At 50.8% G+C, this 18,801-nt stretch overlaps 1 protein-coding gene across 4 annotated transcripts in view; it reads left to right on the top strand.

Annotated features, from left to right (window-relative positions):
* Window positions 1-2: 2 nt before the first annotated feature.
* Window positions 3-18,801, top strand: part of Bahd1 (bromo adjacent homology domain containing 1) — a 28,267-nt gene continuing 9,468 nt past the window's right edge. The window contains exons 1-3 of one of the 4 annotated variants that reach the window (XM_005316405.4): window positions 3-157; window positions 2,114-2,231; window positions 3,228-3,368. The gene's annotated coding sequence lies outside the window, so the exon portion shown is untranslated. Of the gene's footprint in view, window positions 158-2,113; window positions 2,232-3,227; window positions 3,369-4,326; window positions 4,691-4,738; window positions 4,871-4,932; window positions 4,957-18,801 lie in introns of those variants that run through there. The other 3 variants (XM_078049808.1, XM_078049809.1, XM_078049810.1) reach the window with 3 other exon arrangements.

Here is an 18,801-nt window from a genome sequence, read left to right as displayed (position 1 = left end):
CTTTGTCCCTCTCCCAGGCTGGAGTGCCCTCGGACCCCTCCCCTCCATTTATACCCACTCCCTCCAAGAACCCCGCAGCTCCTAGGACACGGTGAGACTAGGTGCCTATTAAGGGGCGGGAAGAGGATGCTACTCTGCTGGATTCTTTGGAACCGAGGTGTGCCCATCCCCCAATCCCTTGACGGCCTGGGGGAGGGGGATATACTGTTGGACGGGTGAGACCCTAGAGAGTGGGCACTAGGGCAGGAAGTAGACTGAAATGGGTGTAGTCAGCAGTAGTTGGGGTTGCAGTGGAAGGAACTTAGGTGTGGGGTAGAGCTTGCACCCTAAGGGGAAGGCTTGGGGCCCCAAAGAGGGCATCAGAGGGAGGGAAGGAGAAAGCAGAAACAGTCTTTGCTGGGAGAGGCAGACTGCAGACTTCCCCGGGCCAGCAATATGGACAGATGGGGTTTTGAACACAGCACTATGGCATGCATTCCCCAAAGTCTGACTGCCTGCAGACCCCTTACCCCTTTTTGTTGTAGAGACTGAGTCCAACACAAACCCCCACCTCACCTCGATTCCCCAGCCCCAGCCTGTGGCAGTGTGAGCCCTTATTGGAGGGAGAGGTCCAGTTCTGGACACTCATGCGCTGGCTCTTTGGTGGAGGAGGGGACCTTGTTCCTCCCGCTGAGTCACAGGGGGAGCACTTCTTCCTTCCCTATCCCTAGGGAAGGGGGCCCAGCAGGTAAAGAACAAACTTCCACACTTGGATTTGCCTGGGGGCAAATAATTTCTAGAGATCCCTTTAAGGAGGGGTGATCTGATCCCTTTAAGAGGGAGTAGGTCACAAAAAAGGACTATAAAAGTCCAGCTTTCTTTATTTCCCCACCCCTGGGGGGCTTCCTATGATGGGGGAGGGGGCAAATGCTGCAACCAAATTTAATTGGTGGCCTGGTGTCCCTCCCCTAGAGAACTGTGCCCTCCTGTAAGGTTGAGGGGCCAAGGTGGCTCAGTGAGTGTTCCTGGGACCTAGAATTCAGGCGCTCAGAGGTGGGAAGTAGGGGAGAAGCTGCCTATTCCCCCGGAAAGAAGGTGGGATCTTGCCATAGAATGGAGGGAAGAGAATGGTCACTGCCACCACCACGGGAACTGCGCTGCCCGCTGGGGTGTCCTGCCTGGTGCCAGGTGGCTGATTCTGAGGGCAGGCGGTCTGCAAGGACTGCGGCGGGCAGTGGGGGGAGGTGCCTGGCGGCTGGACTGAGGATGACGGAGCAGCCAGTCTGTCCCCGCTGTCGGTCTGGTTGTACGTGGTGGGGGAGGGGTGTGCAGCGTGTTCTCTCTGGCCCTGGATGTTTTCCTCTCGGCATCGCCCTCTCTCTGCTCTCCTGCTCCAAGCCAGTTAACCCTTCCTGATGGGTCTGGAGGTGCCTGGGAAGAGCCAGCCCCTGCCTGGCTGCAGTGAGGGGTGACCCTGGAGACTGATAGATCCTTTCCTCTTTCCAGACCAAGCAGCAAACCCTTTTCAGTGGGGGATCTCAGGACTGTTGGACCACCTGGAAGAGGAGAGGTGGTGGGCCCCAGGGACTGGCATTACTGCTCAGTGGAGTGGAGTGGGGGCAGCATCCACTCAGGAAGAGCTGGAGGAGCTGAAGGAAGCAGGAAGAGGTGGAGCCCTTTCCATATGTGAAGGGCTCTGGACTGGGAAGGAAGGAGGCCCAGGTGCAAGAGGTCCCTGGAAGTGAGGTGAAGGAGGACAGAAGAGGCTAAAAGGTCCCTTTGAGGGACAGGCAAACTTTGTAGCCCCTGGTGTCTTGTATGCTGGTTTGCTGACCAGATTTAAAAACAACATGGAGAGAAAGCTGGGCCTAGGGGTAGATCAGTTGACTGACATAGGAGGAACACCAAGTGCCTTTCACCAGCCAGTGTCCCCGAAACATAGCCCACTGAACCAAAGCCTCCTGGGGCAAAGGAGGCAGCCACCCACATGGGAGGCTCTGAGGGTAGAGTTCCTCTGGTTGCTGAGCAGGCTGGGCAGGCTGGGTGGCTAGAGTGGGCTCTGTCTCCTCTCAAGTCAGGATTCCCACCCCCACGTTTGCATCCCAAGTAACACCCTCTTTTCCTCCTGCCCCAGGACCACTGGATCTTAACCTCCAGATGTCATAGAGAAGTCCACTTTTGCAAGCTTACCCTGCCCTTTCCCAAGATGAGCATGTGCCTTCCGTCACTTGCATCTCCTTCACTGTCACCAGGTATATTTCTCTTCTGATCCTGTTAGTCTCAAAGCTGGTCCCTTGTCAGGGATGAAGCAGCTATCAAGGTCAAAGGCTGGATTACTGATAGGAGCCAGTTTCCCTCCTCTGCCTTGGCCTGTGGCATGGCTTAGCTCCAGTGAGTGGCCTCTGCTATTACCCTCTACCACCAATCTCTGAGATATAGGTGCTACCACAGAACATGGTGATAGACATGAGAAGGTGAATTTTGTGTGGAGGGGAATAGGGTTGGCCTGTTATATGTGCTGGGAGAGGTGGGTGCTGGAAATCTTTGTCCTGGGAGGCTCAGAAATGGGAGAAAACCTTTAGTGTTCTACTTTCATAGGTTTGAGGATTGTGCTTCTAAGGATAGGAGATGGAAGTAAGGGCAGTTGTCCTAGGAGAACCTGGACTTTTGAGAAGTTTTGTGCCACAGTTCTAATAGGCCCTTACTTTAAACATGCCCCCCAAACACCTAATGCCATTTGGGTCCCCTTGACACTCTGGGAATAGATACGAACTGTTTTGGGGGGATTTCTCAGCCACAGTGGTTGGCTGCCCATTGTCTTAATCAGCCTGGGTGAGAGTTTGAGTCCCAAGGTCTAGGAAACGCTGGAGGCTTGGCACTTCATAGTGCAGGAGCCTCTCAGGAGAAGCCCCTCAGCCACACTCCAGGGCTGGGTTTTTCCTGCTTCCCCAGGCAACTTCAGCACTCTGGGCACTTCTCTCTTCTCTGCCTAAGGCGATCCTGGGCCCAGCCTTCCCAGATAGCTCCTACTGCTTGGGTGACTTGACACTGCCCTTTCTGCTGCTGCTCCTTTTACCTCCCAAAGTTCCCCTCCCCCGCCTGAATTGGGAATGAGGCTTTGTCAAGGGTGGACCCAGCATTTCTCAAGAACTTACTGGGTGCATATCCACTGCTTGTTGAAGTGAAGTCCAGCGTGGGCTCTGGTGTTACAAGGTGCCCAGGACACAGCCTCTTCCCGCACCTCACAGGGACATCCCGCTCCTCTGTCTGACCTCAACCTGCTGTGCCCACCCATCCTGGTGACCCCTCGAGCGTGCTCAGGCTTGGAAAGGCACGTCTGTGGGTGTGAGAGACGAAGCCACAGCATCTGGTGACTAGGGGGAAGCCAGGTAAGTGCCTGCATTTGGTCCCATCCCGGCTTGGGGACGCGATGGAGGGAGTCCAGTCGCGCCTGTCAGGCTGCCCGCCCCCTTCCCCCTCCCTGGGAGAGCTCTGATGTTCCCCGCGGTGGTGGAAGAGGGTGTGTGGGTGTCAAGGACTCACAGACCAGGCTCTGCTGTCAGCTAGAAATGGATGAGGGTTCCACACTCGGTTTCTAAAGAGGGTGATTTGCGAGCTGGGGTAGCGGGGCTGGAGGTGAAGGGCAGAAAGAGGAAAAAGAGATGCGGGTGAGGGGTTACCGAGCCAGGACCGACCTTGCTTGAAAGGAAAGGAGACGTGGCAGGCAGGGAAGTCGGAAAGATGAGGCAAGGGCGGGAGGGGCTTCTCAGCAGTCGGGGCCCTTTCGCTGGAGTCTGGGGCCCTTTCTGCAGGAAAGGGGGTTTGTTCTCATTTGATTTTCGGCCGGTCTTCCCGAAGCTTTGCCCTAGTGGGCAGCAGCCTCCGATGAGGGTGGGGTGTTTCTCCGCCCGCAGTTTTCTCCAGTGGGGGCTGGAGACGGGATAATTAGGAAGAGGGATGTGGAGGGGTTACGGTGGGGCTGGGGGTGCGTGAGATAAGATTTCTCAGGATGGGGGGCTGCAGCTGGGGGTTTGGGGTTCCAGGGTCAGGTCACTATGGGAAACGGGTTCAGGCTCTGGAGAAGAAGAGGAAAATCCAAGAAATCGGCAAAGAAAATCACCCCCCCGCCACCACCCTTGGCACCGTACCCCTCCCCCCAGGCCCCACCACTCCCCGCACCGCCTCCCCCGGCCGCCTCGTGCTGCCCCCTGCGTTGGGACGACCGACCCACGGTTCTGATTGGTCGGAGACCGGGAGGGGGAGCCGAGGGCCGGATTGGCTGGCGGGGCCAGCGCAGGGCGGGGCGGCTGATTGGCGGAGCTGGCCGAGGGGCGCGCCGCTGATTGGCTGGGGACGAGGAAGCAGGAAGGAGGGCGGCGGAGGCTCCGCTCTCGGGGAGTTTGTGGGGGAACCGCGAGCGGCGTAGCGGATCCCGGAGCCCGGCCCCCGCCGCCAGCCCGTCCGGCCGCCCGCCCCGCCCGTCCGGCTTCTGCCGTCCTCCCGCCCCGGCCAGGCGCGCCCGCCCCCCCGACGGCCCCGCCCGGCCGCAGCCCCCGCTCCGCCCGCTCGGCCCCGGCCCCCAGGAGGAGGCGCTGACGCAGCAGCGTGGAGCCCGGGAATTGAGCGCCCCCGGGGGGTTCCAGCCGCCGGATTCTAGCCCGGCCCGGGCCTGCGGGCGCCCAGAACCGCGCCGTCCGCGCCGCCCGTTCTGGTGAGCTAGGGGCCGGGGTCGAGGAGGGGGAAGGGGCGAGCGGGCGGGAGCGAGCGAGCGAGGTAGGCGGACAAGCGAAGGGGAGAGGACCGGCCGCCCGTCAGCGCGCCCCACCGAGCGCGCCGCGCCGCCGCCCCCGCCAGCCCGGGAAGGGACGGACGGACGGACGACGCGAAGCAGGTGCGGCCGCCAGCCCGCTTGCGCCACCTCCCTCCCCTGGGTCCGGAGCCGCGATCCCGCCATCGGGGAGCGCGGCGCGCTTCGAGGTGACAGCCCCTGGGGGCCGCCCGCCTCGCAGGCCGGGGGCGGGGTGGGTGGTGGCCGCAGGGTGGCAGCTCGGCCGTTCGCCGGCGGCGCGGGCGTCCCGGACTGCGGAGGGCGGGAGGAGGACGCCGGTCGTTTGCTCGCCGCGGCGGAGCCGGCTGCCTGGGTGTGCGCGGGCGGCAAGGCCCCCGCCGCGCCCCCTCCCCCATCGCGGTCCCCGACGCAAGGGGCCGCGGCCGGGGGCGGCGCCGCGGGATCACCCGCTCAGGGTGGGGGGCGCCCTCCCGCGCTGGGAGCTGACCGGTTATTGCTGGAGGGGGGGGCAGAGAATGGGGGCTCTGCTGGGCGGGGGGGTGTAGGGTAGACCCGATCCGATCTGGCTGGAAGGAAGGGAGGCGCCGAAGACGGAAGGGGACCGGTTCGAATAGCGAGTGTGGGCCGCGGGAGGCCCGGCGGGGACCGTGCGGGGCGGCGGCCGAGTCCGAGGTGGGGCGGGGGGAATCGAAGTTGTCAGACCGCCTCCAAGTGACAGCGGGACCCTGTGCTCGCGGCCCAGCCTGGCCGTGCCCTGCCCGCCCTGCCGCCTCTCCTCTGGGGCCGGGGGCCGGGTCAGGTCGGGCCCGAGGGGCCCGCTCGGCAGTAAAGCGCCGGACAAAGGCGGCGCCCGAGCGGGCGCAGGTAGTGGCGTCGGGGAGGGGAGCATGTCCAGGGCATCCACCCCGAGGGGCAGGCGACACGACCGGCGACACGACCGGACTCTGCCCCGGGGACTGCGGGGGCCAGGGCTCCCGCCTGGAGGAGCTGTGGCATGACTTTAGTCTTCAGCCTCTGATCTCAATGCTCTGGGAAGAGTGGGGTCGACTTGGCCTAGGCGGAGGGGCAGGGGTGGGAGTGTGTGCCCCGAGAGCCCTGGCGGGTGACGACCCAGCTTGGGGGACACCCAGATGACAGTCCAATGAATCGCTCTAGAGCCTGTCAGCTATGAAGAATTTTCAGCTAGCCAAGTATACCCGGGCACATTCTATGAGCAGAGGTTTAACTCCACCTGGGATGTCTCTCAGTTGCCCATTTGTCGGCAGTTTTAAGAGCTCAGAAGCCTAGTTGGATTGGGACTAGGACTGGAACTAGTACACTAGTATACCCTTCACAACTGCCTTTAGCACTTTTCTTTAGCTAAGAAGGCACCCACTTAAGGAAATGAGAATCTGAGCTTATAAATCGAGGCAGAAATTTAAAGATGAAATAAAATAAGGTTTTTGTTTCTTTGAGCTACCTGAAACATTCCCTGTCTTTCCACAAAAAGGAGAAAAGGGCCTAGGAGGGATACCACAGTCCTTGGCCAGCTGGAGGACACTGGCTTGATGCTGTGTCTCTAACCCCACCAGTGAGCAGCTAGGCTGAATGCTATTTATTCCTTTTTTAAAAACCTACTAAGAGCTCATGTGACCCCACACCTAAAGGTTTGGGGATTTGGGATTGCAGTGACAGGGAGACTCAGGCTGTTTACATCCTGCACTTTGAGAATGTGTTCAGAGTTATACCTCAGTGGGGCTAGTTAGGAACACACCTGGAGTTGGCTGTAAGCACAAACTGAGAAAGCTACTTGTCAGCTATGTCAGAGGGGTAGGAGGGCATGAAGTTAATTCATGACTACCCCATCCTCCCCACAGGAGGGTCTAAACCCTAGTCTGGGCAGAGTTGATACTTGTGGGAAAGGGAGACTAAAGTTTGTCCAGAGAGACCTTAATTGTGTGTCTAAAACCCAGAGAAGGCTGAAGAATCTCAACTCCTATGTGCCTTCTGTAGGGCTATGTCTGTTTTGTTTTGTTTTGTTTTGGTAGCAGTTTGGGGTACGCTGTTTGGCTGCTGAAATGTGAAGGGAAGTTGCCAAAATAGAATAGCATTTCCCTCATTAATAGGGCACTTACCTGGTAAAAGACTCATGCCAATCAGATCCATGCTTAGGAGGGCTGGCTCTGGGAAGTTGAACCAGCAATGAGGTTCTCTTTTTAATATCTTACTCCCTTTTTTCCTTTCTGTATCCTGACTGTCCTCATGTCAGGCCTTTTGTTGTCAGGGCCTCCTTTTCTCTCCTGATTTCTTTGGCTCTTCTGATCCAGTCTGTACACAGTTACCAGATCATTCTTCCGAAAGCATCTCTTTCTTAAGTCATTTCATTACCTACAAAATTGCCATGACTCTCCTTTTCCTGCAGTCTGATCCTAAACACTATTCTTAAAACTCTTCCCTCACTATGCCCTGCACTTTTCATTCCTGTACCTTTGTTCCTGCAGCTCCCACCCTCTCCTTTCCTCTCACTTGTCTGTAGTCTTGCTTTTCTCAGGCCAAAGTAGTCATCTGCCTCAGAGCTCAGAAGATTTTCTAACATGATATCTTCTTGAGTAGTTTTATCGATTGAAAATTTATTAAGGATAGGAATAATTTGAATATTGAACCTTTCTGTGTATGTGTGTGCATATTCCAGTGTTTCTCATAGGATGCTGTGCACATAGTTTTTGTTGAATGAATAAGTGCAGTTGGCTGCTGAGTTGGGAACAGAAGGGAAACCTTCCCTCCACTTTGTCAAGAAATGTTCAATATGGAGTCCTTGGGGGGGTTTCTGATCTTTTCTGTGAAAGGAAAATAGATAGGGCATGTATAGGTGGCTCTAGAGTGGGAAATTTATCTTTTTCTGGTATTTCTGCTAGTGAAGAGTCAGTCCTGTGGATTGCTCACATGACACCATATAGACATGAATTGGAAAAGAGCTGTAATCCTGTTTTCCTCCAACCCCAACAGATAGTTCTCTGTAACCCAGCTTTGCTGTTCTTATGCAATTTTCCTTGTTGTCCAGGCTAAACGAATCCATATGTTTTATCTCTTCTCAATCCGGGTGTAAATGAGGAAAAAATACAATTTTGAGAGCAGAAAAGAAAAGTAACCCTGGCTGTGGCTCAGTGATAGGACTTCTAGGGTTCATTTTGTAGGAGGTGTTTGGGGGATCATCACTAATGTTGGAGGCATGATCAACCTCACCTTATACCTATCAGAAAGGAAAGCTCTGGTCCCAGCTCTCTCAGCTCTCTCTCAGAATTTGTGTTCACCATCAACTTTGGTGGACCATGGAGGAAATGGAAAAAAGGTCTGGTGACTTGTTTGAGATTAAACAGTGAAAAAACATTCTTCATCCATCCCCCCCCCCCATCTCCTTTTCTGCTCCAGTTTGATGATGAGTGGACCAGCAACCAGCATTTCCTTTCTAAGTGAGAAGGCCACCCCTCACAGTTGCCATGACAATGCAGACCCACTCCCTGTCGATTAATTAAAAAAAAAAAAAAAATCCTACCGCTTTACTCTCCTTCCACTGTAGCAGGAGAAAACCTACCTCAGAAGGCCTCTCCTGGGCATTCTCCTCATCTGCTCATGCTATTTTGTGTTTTCTAGATCATGGTCCTTCCTCTCTTCATGGGGAGTTTCTTCACCCTGAGCAAATTGTGCCCCTCTTGGAGCCAGCAGCTCTTGGAGCACTTATGTCCAGAAGGAGAGAAAATTCTTGTTCAGTTATTCATCAGCAATGCAAATTAAAAAACAGCAAGAACCCTCTTTTCCATTTGAGTTTGAAAAAGTGTCCCATACCTTCTCTGATAATCAGAGGTATGAGTTGGGGAGCATTTGCTATCCATTACGGAAAGGAAATTTCAGTAGACCTGGAAGGAATTCAACCTCCCAGTATACATACTTCAAATTGGAGTTCTGTGGGGATTTGCAAATAATTTATTTTCGTTTCTCACCAACTCTCTGTCCTAGCATCCAAGAGGACTTATGTGTGTTCACTTTATATGTTCTTATTCCTCTTGGCCCTGCTTTAGCAACATCTGGCCTCAGCACCCTATCACAAGGTGAATTGTTCAGGGGGAAAAAAAAAGAAAGAAAAAAAGAACTTAAGGAAAAAAGAATCTCTGGAGTTGAGAAGTAGCCTGTGTTGAACTCAGGCTGCCAGCCGAAGCTGCTGGATTTATGGAGCATTATATGAACAGCCTGGACATTAAAGGCCTTCTTTTTATGAATGGGTTGTGAAGAATGTAAATAAAGCAGCATCTCTCAATGGGGAAGCATTTTACATAAGCAGTATTACCCCTGCCCAAGTATTTATGGGAATTTGCTAGCATAGTCTGGCAAAGATCACTTCCTTTGTGAACTTGACATTGTGCTGGGGACCTTGGAGGGACAAGGAGATTGTGCTTTGGTTCTGAGAGCAACCCTAGCACTCCTGTTCTGCAGGTCTTCTGGCCTTGACTTGGTGGGTCAGCTAAAGGTTAAAGTGCCTTTTAATGCTGAAGAAATGGAAAATACCATGTGTAGTTAAGATGCACAAAGATTGAAAGCATAGACACTTGATGTGCCTGTAGCCTGCACTTTTGCAACTCCTTAGACCTCCCCAGGACAGGGCATGGGAGGTCCTGGATGAGAAATCCTGCCTAATTTTATGGGAAGTATCTAACTGGAGTAAAATAGACTGGTTTGAATTTCAGCTCCTTCATGGTTCCCAAGCCCACTTCTTGGTATTGCCACTGATGAGCAGTAAAATGACTAAAAGGGAGATGGAGGAACAGAGCAGCAGTGGGCTGCAGACAACCTACTCAGGCCAGTTAGCTTCAGGCTCTCCATACCACCAAGTACTTTCCTGCCCTTGGGTTCCAGTGGGGGCTGTGGGTTCTTGCCCCAGGTGACAGTCTAAAAACAGGACTGTGGGTTTGGTGAGCAGGCCTCAGGCCGTTATCACATCCAGGCCTTGGTGTTGTGTCCTGGGAGGTGCTCATGAGATTCTACTTTCCCCAATGGAATATATATGCAAGGATGGTTATTCACCCAATTCAGTGTCCTACACACTAAAATAGCATTGTCCTTGAGATCCTACAGGCCTGATCTATCAGGGTTTGTGTCTCAGCCTGGAATTTGGAACTTGTTCTAAAGAACTGCGACCAAGTTATCTAATGAAAAAACAAGTGACTTCTTAGCCAGGCAGGGACTTGAGTCTAATTCTTCTTGCCCCAATTCCTTTCCCAGTAGGTTGGGGAGGGGAGATGTTTGACCCCCCATGGGTAAGGGGATTGGATCTGGTGTCTTTCTGCCTTTCTTCTGACCCCAAAGATCTCACAGACTCTGCCTCCATCCAGTTCATTACTCCTGCAGAGGAGAGGGATGACCCATACTTATATCCTTTCCAACTGTAGCTGCTGGACTAAAGTTTGGGGGTAACTTCATTGTTAATTATATTCCTGTGTGGTTTAGAAGTGAATTCTTGGTTTTCAGAGGATCTTTGTAGGAATCATGGGAAAGTTATCATTAGAATGCCACTTTATGCCAAGAGATATGACAAGTGTGCTAGAATAAAGGATAGAGTCATGTTCCGTCTATGGTTAGGGTTGGCTGGGCCCTCCTTGGTAGTGAGAAGTGTCCCCTGCTTTGTGCCTGCAGGGACTCACAGTTTGGACAGAATGTAGAAAAGAATTTTAAAAATGGTGAAATGGTTACAAGAAGTGATCTTTAGAATAAATTCAAAGTATTGGGATTTATTTGTCTCAAAGAGGTAGCTCAAGTGCGGTGACTGTGTCTCTCTGCACATTAAAGTGGCTGTCTAGAGTATGATGACCAAGTTTTACTCTTCATTGCAGTCCGAGCTGGAGGAAGAGGATTTCATCTGGAACAGGAGACATGTATAGATTCTTGGGGAAGTTTATAGACTCATATCTTTGGAGCCATTACTGCTTTTTAGGACATTAAATTGGCTTGTTTCAAAAGTGCATGTAAGACTTCATTGGGAACTTTGAGCAAACTTTTCTAAATTTTTTAAAATTATATTTCTGTTTCCCACAGTTGATTTATATAAATAGAGTTACACCTTCAATTTCTTCTTGCTGAAAATTCAGGAAAAATTAATAATATCCTTATAATGGCAATAATTAAAGCAAAAGAGAAAAAAAAAGTTGAATGTGCAAGTTATCTTGAATGTTGGTCAGCCATACAGCAGCTATCCTGTGAGGCTCTAGATAGAGATAGCAAGTGGGAATGTGGGCTTTGGGACAGACGCCTACCTGGATGTCCCACTTTGCCTTCCTTCAACACAGCAGTTGTGGCAAGTTCTTTTAATTCTTTGTACCTGTTTATCTTTGACCAGAGGACAAACTGGTAAAAACTACTGAGATGGTAAAAAACTACTATGTCATAGGCTGTAGTGAGCATAGATGAAGTGTTTTGGTGTGTGTGTGGGGGGGGAGCAGTACTGGGGATTGAACCCAGGGCCTCAGCACTTGCTAGGCAAGCACTTCACCACTGAGCTACATCTCTACCATAGATGAGATGGTGAATGTGATGTGCTGAGGGTGGTGCTGGGTACATAGCAAGTACCTAAAAGTTAGTTGTCCAGTTACAACAGACTGTTCTGCACAGTTAGGGGACAGACTTAGGACTGACAGCACTAACTCTGGTTCTTTGTTGCTGATTTTCCTTTCACATATGTAACATTCTTTGTCTAGACACAAGTGTGTCTAGCACTATACTTACTCATTTAATGGTTTAGGTTAACAAGTGGAGTATTTTCCTGAGTAACTGGGCAAGTTAGGAGAAAGAAAAGGATGGGAGTGAAAGAAACTTTTGCTGTGTAAATAAGAACTATCCAAAGTAACCCTATTAGATTAGGTAACCCTCATGGATTAAGTTGAAGAGGAACAGTGGACTCCTGGGATGGGGGTTAGAGGACTCTTGTCTTGGACTCCCAAGTAGTACCATTATTCTAGTTTAAAAATGTTTTACAGGTTGAGCATCCCTAATGCAAACATTTTGAAATTCTCAGGTGGTGCTCAAAACTTTTAGATTTGGAAGTATTTCAGAGTGTAGGTTTTCAGATTAGGGATACTCAAGTGGTCTATGCACATATTAAAAAAACCCAAAAAACTCAGGACTGGAGTTGTGGCTCAGTGGCATAGTGCTTGTCAAATATGTGTGAGGCATTGGGTTCAATTCTCAGCACTGCATATAAGGAATAAAATAAAGATTCATCAATATCTAAAAATATATTTTTTAAAAAACTCAAAAATCTGAAGAACTTGTAGTTCTAAGCATTTTGGATAAGGAATCAATCTGGTAGGCAGCCAGATCTTCATCCATGCAATAAGTTTTTATTAAGCCTGTGGATGGGATTTAGTGGTAAGGAGGGCAGAACTTATCTGTCTTCAGAGTTTGCATCCCCTTGTAGGTGGCATTAGTAAATTAAGTAAGAGGTAATCTGTTAGGTCACCTCACTTTGGTGGGGTCTGCCTTGTGATTTGCTCCTACTAGTAAAGTGCTGGGAAAGCCTGATCTTGGATCTTGTTTTTCATGTTTGACTCATTTAGGAGGTTAGCGTTCTGTTGGGAAGATCTGGGGGAGAGCCCTCATCTTAAGCTGGGCAGCCAGTTTTTCTGTTTAGGAGTCTCAGCAAGCCATCTTAGAAAACTAAACTTTTGGTTCCTGGAGTGTTCTAGTGATTGTGGGCTTTATTGTTTTTTTTTTTTTTTTTGCACTAGGGATTGAATCCAGGGCCTCACACATGCTAGGTAAGTGTTTTGCCACAGAGTCACATCCCCAGCACTGTCCTGGTAGTTGAATCAACACATATCCTTTTGCTGCTAGGCAAGTACATAGAACAAGTTGGTGAGTTGTTGGCAGGTTTTTGAAGGATGGTGTATTGGTGTGTTGGTAGCATGAGGTTTCCTCCTGTTTTGCTGAGGCCATGATGCTGAGCCTTGGGGTACCCTATTCCCATTCCTGATTTTTTTTTTTTTTTTTTCTGTGTGTGTGTGTGTGGTGTGGTACTGGGGATTGAACTCAGGCACACTCAACCATTGAGCCACATCCCCAGCCCTATTTTGTATTTTGTTTAGAAACAAGGTCTCACTGAGTTGTGTAGTGCCTCGCTATTGCTTGAGGCTGGCTTTGAATTCACGATCCTCCTGTCTCAGCCTCCGGAGCCACTGGGATTACTGTGCCTGGCTGCATTTCTGTTTTATTTCTCCCATACTGTTTTCTGCTCAGAGCAAATGGGTCCTGCCCCAGGCAAGGATTTGCTTCCGACCCACCCTGGGCAGTGTGGCATCTGGGTGGAAGAGTCTGAAGGAGCTTTAGCCTGGAGTTCCTTTCCCCTCATTTTAGAATAATCCTCTGTGGAGCCCACAGGGGTGAGTGAGGCTAGGAAAAGCTGCATTCATCTGCTGCTGCAAGACTTTAGCCTTTGTCTGTTGCCCCTTCCTCTGTCCTGCTGGGCTTTTGTCCCACAGTCCACCTGGCTTGAGGTAGGCCCTCAGTAAACATTTGAATGAAGTCCCAGTGCAGATGTTCCCCCTGCAAAACTCTTGCATCAAGCTCTGAACTCTGAACCCTCCATCACAGCCTTGTCACACTTCTTGCCCTATCTTCTACAAGCCTATGCTCCAGTTTCTCGGTCTTTTTTTTTTTTTTTAACCTTTATCCTGGTACATGTAGGGGAAGGGGAAAAAGAAATTGAGCACCTACTGTATACTGGGCACTCTGCACACGTTCTGATTTAGCTTAATCATCACAACAATCTTGCTGTGTGGATAAGAAAACCAAGGCTCAGAGTCCAATCCCTTGACCAAGATGAGTGGCTTCTAATCCATTGTGGGTCTCAACGTCTGTTGTGGAGGCCAGCAAATGTTGGCTGAATGAGCAAAGGTCACAAGAGGTGCTGGGTCTTGGGTATGAGTTGTGGATGCTCTGGCTTAGCTGAGCTAGCGCCTGCAGATATAGTCAACCTCATGATCACAGGAGCTGTACACTGGGAAGAGATAGGGGAAGGTAGATTGCCTGAGGTAGGGACTTAGACCTTAAAAGAAAATTCCTGAAGACTAGTTTGTATTGCACATGATTTACCTTCCAATTTGTTAAAGTTTCTTAAAGTGGAACACTGGTATGACTAAAATACCAGTGTTCTGTCTACTGCCCTGGCTGATCTGTGTTATATAACAATGTGTAGATTGAAGAGGTGCTCTCTTGTCTCTACCTATAGGAAGGGACCCTGACTCAAAACTAGGGCATTGGCAGTTCATAACCCTGTGAGAAGAGTCTGTCAACTCTGCTCTTATTACCTTCCTAAACTTTGCTTTCTCACATACAATGAGGGATCCGTAGCCTAAGTTAGAACTCCCACTCCCCAGTGGGATCGGTTGCCTCTATGATTATAGGATTGGGAATGTCTGGCTTTAGCTCTGTATCAAGAAGTAAATGGAGGTTCTGGACGTTTGGGTACAACCCTGAGCCTTCTGTGTCTGGGCTCCCTTGCTGGGCTTGTCAAGAGTGTACAGGAGTAGCCAGAGCACAGACCTATCCTTTATGGGATAGGGCTGAACCTTGCCTGCTTGGCTGCTCCTGCCTCTCTGGGCTTCCACTATGACATGTGAGGAGCAGGTAGTCTGACAGACCATAAATAGGATTGGTGCCTTCAGGCATTGGGGGGTAAGCCCTGCTCCTTAGATGGTCACCAGACCTGAAGGCACTCAAAAACAAGCCTGTGCAGGCTGGGAGTATAGCTTATTATTGAGAGCACTTCCCTAGCATGTGGGAGACCCTGGGATCAATCCCTAAGGCCAGGCCAGTTCCCTTTGATTGTACATCATGCTTCCTGACCAGGTTTTTCTAGGATCCAGCTTGGTTACAGGGTGAATTGAGGGCCTGCAGCAAGTAATGGTGAAGAGATACCAAGGAGGTGGGGCTGGTGGACAAAGTCACTGCTTTCAGGAGCTCTGAAATGCTGAAACTGGGCACTTGCACTGAAGCCTTAGATGCTGGAGCAGGCAGAAACATACCCTCTAACACCAAGCTGGGTCTAGCCTTGTCCTTGCTCTCTGAGGAATTCACCTTCAGAGTAAACTAGTTCAGAGTCTGCTCCTGCCCATCTTCTGTGTTGTAAGTGGAGCCCCCCCCCACTTCACTCCATTCTGGCTCTGCAAGGAAAAGGAAGCAGTGTTGCCAACTTACTTCAGGTTGGATACTTGGGTGTTCCTGTTGGAATAAGTAGCAGAGCAGATTTCAGGTGCAGGCTGGGTTTTTGAGTTTTAGCAGCACAAGGGACTGTTTTCCCTGTTGAAGCTGCCCTGGGCTCCTGCTGACTCCAGCTCTCTGCTAGCCTCCTGCACAGATTGACCATCCTCATTACAATCCTGAAATAAGATTAGATGAGGAATCTGAAGTTCAGAGAAGTAAACTAAGTTGATCATGAAGGGAAGAGCAAGGATTTATTTTTATGTTTATATTTTTACCATGCTGGGGATGAATCCCAGAGCCTTACCATACTAGGCAAGCACTCTACCACTGAGCCACACTTCCAGCCCTAGAGCCAGCATTTAAATCCAGGTCTGCCTACCTCAGAGCTTTGGTGCTTTCTGCTTTTTACTTTGAAGAGACTCAAGGGCTACCAGCACCTTTACTGGCTATATTATAAGAACAGCAGCTTCAGCTCTGTTTTCCATAAAGTAATATCAACTAAATTTAAATGAAAAGGAGTGCCTATCTTTGTGCTCTTGCTGCTTTTCTTTTTTGATAGAAGATTCAAGAAACTTGGTATGTCTGACAAGTGTTGCTCCTTTCACAGTAGGAGAGGTTATACCAAGAGTGAATGTGAAGGAGGGCAATGCTTAATTCAGCCCAGTTGGCTTCAGCTCTAATTGGAATGAAGTTGCTGGGGCAGTACCCTTCCTGGTCTCACAAAGGTGACATCTGGTTGTTCTTAGTCAAGAACACTCCCTCTCCATTAAAAATAAAGCAGAATTTTAAGTGTGGTAGGTAAGAACCCCAGTCCTGAGACCCTGAAAATGGTGTTGCTAAGTATAAGCCCAGAGCCAGGTATATAAGGGAAGAGCAAGGGCCAAGGCTGATGACCTCCTCCTTCTTATACAGCCTCTGCTTGTGAGAGTGATCTGCGCTGTGACCATTAGGCCTCCACCCTCCCCTCAGCAGTGCTTCAGACCTCTGGCTTCCTTTGCCCGAGCCTTCATTCAGTTAGACACACAGCTTCTTGCATATGTCTACCTGTGTTGGTAGTAGTGGTGTGTGTGGTGCTGCTGCAGTTTGAGAACAAGAAACAGGACATCTCACCTGTTCTGCATCTGTGGGGATGACTTCTAAAACTAGTGTACCTCAGGTAGAGATGGCCTGTTTGTTGACTTTCAAGTACATTTGTGGGGATTCTGGATTCAACCTGTGGTTCTCTGGATTTGGGGCCTGGAGACTGACTGACCAACCACTGTTCTTCATAGCAGCTGTTCAGAACCAAAGACAGACTGGTTTTCTCCAGTGAGAGCTTGCTTAATACCATCTAGGTGAGAGGTGATATACCCTGGGGAGTCCCTCCTAGGAACTTTCCTCAAAGGGGCCTGGATTACCTGTGCCTGGGTGAAAGGGTGGAAGACAGTGCTAAGGGAACTCAGTGCATCTTGTCCAAGCTGCGTCTGGCCTTGTCCATTGGCAGTGATAGAAAATTCCTGGGTCATCTAGTAGAAGTATTCTGGGCAGCAGGAGGATTCATAGGACTGGAATAGGATCTGATCTTACTGCTTTCCTGGGATCTTCTTCCCCCATCAAGCCCAAGTGAGCCATTACCTACAGGTTAGAGGGGCCCTGACAGGTCCAGAGCCCCTCCACCCAGCCCCACCTCAGGGAAAAGCTGCAGCTAAGATTCTCATAGGCACATCAAAGCATGACTCATATTCGCCCTCTTCTCTTTCCTGGTGTTGGAGTACAGCAGAGACCCCAGCCTCTCCTCAGGATAGTGACTTCGCCTGCCTGAGGCACCACATGAAAGTTAGGAGTTGTTTTGCAATATGCTTTGATGGCCATGGCTGTTTTCACCCATGACTGCATGCTGAGCAGTCAGATTCAGAGGAGGCTAGCAGGAGGCTCCTGTGCTTGATTTGGAAATGGGACTTTCACCCTGTGATTTAGAGGCTTCCCAGATGTCTGTCCCCTGGGGTGTCCCTCAGGGACTGGAGCATTGAATGGGAGATTAAAGAGCAATGTTCTCTACAGGGAACACTTCTTAGGGGACAGGCTCTTGAAAGTGAATAATGGAAAATAGATAATGGGCACTGTCTCTCCTTCCCACCTTTCCCTGCTTGGGACCTTTTGTGTGCTGAGAGGAAGCCTTTGACAGGGGTCAGGTATTCCTGGACCTGGTGATCATATACCCAGCAAACTGCTGAGGAACAGGCCAGTCATTTCTCCCCTGCTAAGAGTTCTTCCTCAAGCCTGGCCTGTACTGACTGACTCTCTTTCCCTCCCACCCACTCCTTGCTCTGTATTTGATGTCCATGTCCTCAGAGGCCACAGGCCCAGATGACCTCAGCCTTATCCCCCAGCCATTTTCAGGTCCAGCCTGTTTGGAAATAGGACCTGTTGAAGGGCTTTAGCCCCTGCTCCACTGCCAGTTCTGTTCACTCGACCTCCATCTTTAGGCCCCTTGCAGGTAAAGAGGCTGGACCTCAGCTTTCCTTGAAAATAAGATCTGCTGCTACTGCTTCTGCTTGCTTGCTCCTCACCTCCAGCACAGGGTGTCCTGATTTTTAAAAAGGCCCCTGGGTCTTAAGCAACCGGGGTGCTTTTGAGAGTGAAAGGAGGCATTGCTAATAAGTATGCTGAGTGGTCAAGGGCAGGGCTTACCCTGATCTGATGACAGGAAAGAGTCTTACTGAGTGTAGCAAATGCTGGGGATTTTTAGGAGCTTGCTCTTTCTATGCCTCAGGAATGAATGAATTTGCCTTCTGTGACTCTTTCTTGCCTGGGGCCCAGACTCTGGACAGTGGTAGGTCCCCACACATGGCCAGAGCAAAACATGGCACTCTGTCTCTTCTTTCTAGTTTTCCAAGTCCTCTCTCAGGGGTGAAGGTTGTCCACACTGCTTTCAGTCAGGTTTTCCTCAATTAGTGCAACATGTCTCTGGAGAGAAGATGCCCCCACCATTGGCCCAAGGCCACTGAAGTGAGGTGGAAGTGGGAAGGACTGGGGAGTCCCCAGGCTTGGAACTTTCAGGGTTAAATCCTGGCCCAGCAGGGACTGCTCCCAGCTCTGTTAGTGTGAATAACAATAGCAATGGGGAGACTAAGCTGAAAAGCCCAGGCCTGCTGGGTGGGGAGGGGTCAAGGGGTGCCTGGGGGTGGGGGAAGCATTGTCTGGCACCTCACTTGGCAGCCTCTGTGCTTTGGGTTGGAGAGTAAATAGGAAGTGAACAGCAGTAGGCTCTGACCACCAGCCCCCAGCCCCCTGCAGTTCTGACCACCAGCCCCCAACCCCCTGCAGTTCTGCATTGCCTCTTTTGTACAAGCTGCCCCTGGCCTTTTTTACTCTGAACTGGGGCTCAGGTTGCCCCAAGTTCAGAGTAAAATGTCCAGGAGTGTTTTGCCAAGCTAAGCTAAGTTATGGGATCTTCCCTGGTTGTGGGCATCTCTCAGGAGCCCTGAGATTTCACCTCCCCCCTCCTGCCTGCTATCTGGCAGATTGCCTACCAAGAGGGAGAACCAAGGGACAGGGCAAGACTATAGGGCAGCCCCACTTTGTCTCCTGTGTTAATTCTTCTCCTCAAGGAGTGTGCTGATCCTAGCGTTGATGATACCCTTCCTCTGTCAGTGGCACTCTTTGGGCTGCCCTTCTCTGCAATCTGAACTGAAATGGTTCTGGCTTCTAGGACTGGCTGAGACCTCTCTAGTCATGGGCTCCTCAAAGTTAGGCCTCACCCTTCTTAAGGCTTTTCTAGCAAGATCCAATTATGGTATTCCTGGTTTATGACAGAATCCTCAGGGCCT

This window comes from Ictidomys tridecemlineatus, chromosome 5 (genome assembly GCF_052094955.1).
Source record: "Ictidomys tridecemlineatus isolate mIctTri1 chromosome 5, mIctTri1.hap1, whole genome shotgun sequence".
Classification (NCBI taxonomy): domain Eukaryota; kingdom Metazoa; phylum Chordata; class Mammalia; order Rodentia; family Sciuridae; genus Ictidomys; species Ictidomys tridecemlineatus.
Note: the sequence above shows the minus strand (reverse complement) of the source record. Positions and strands in the feature narration are given on the sequence as shown.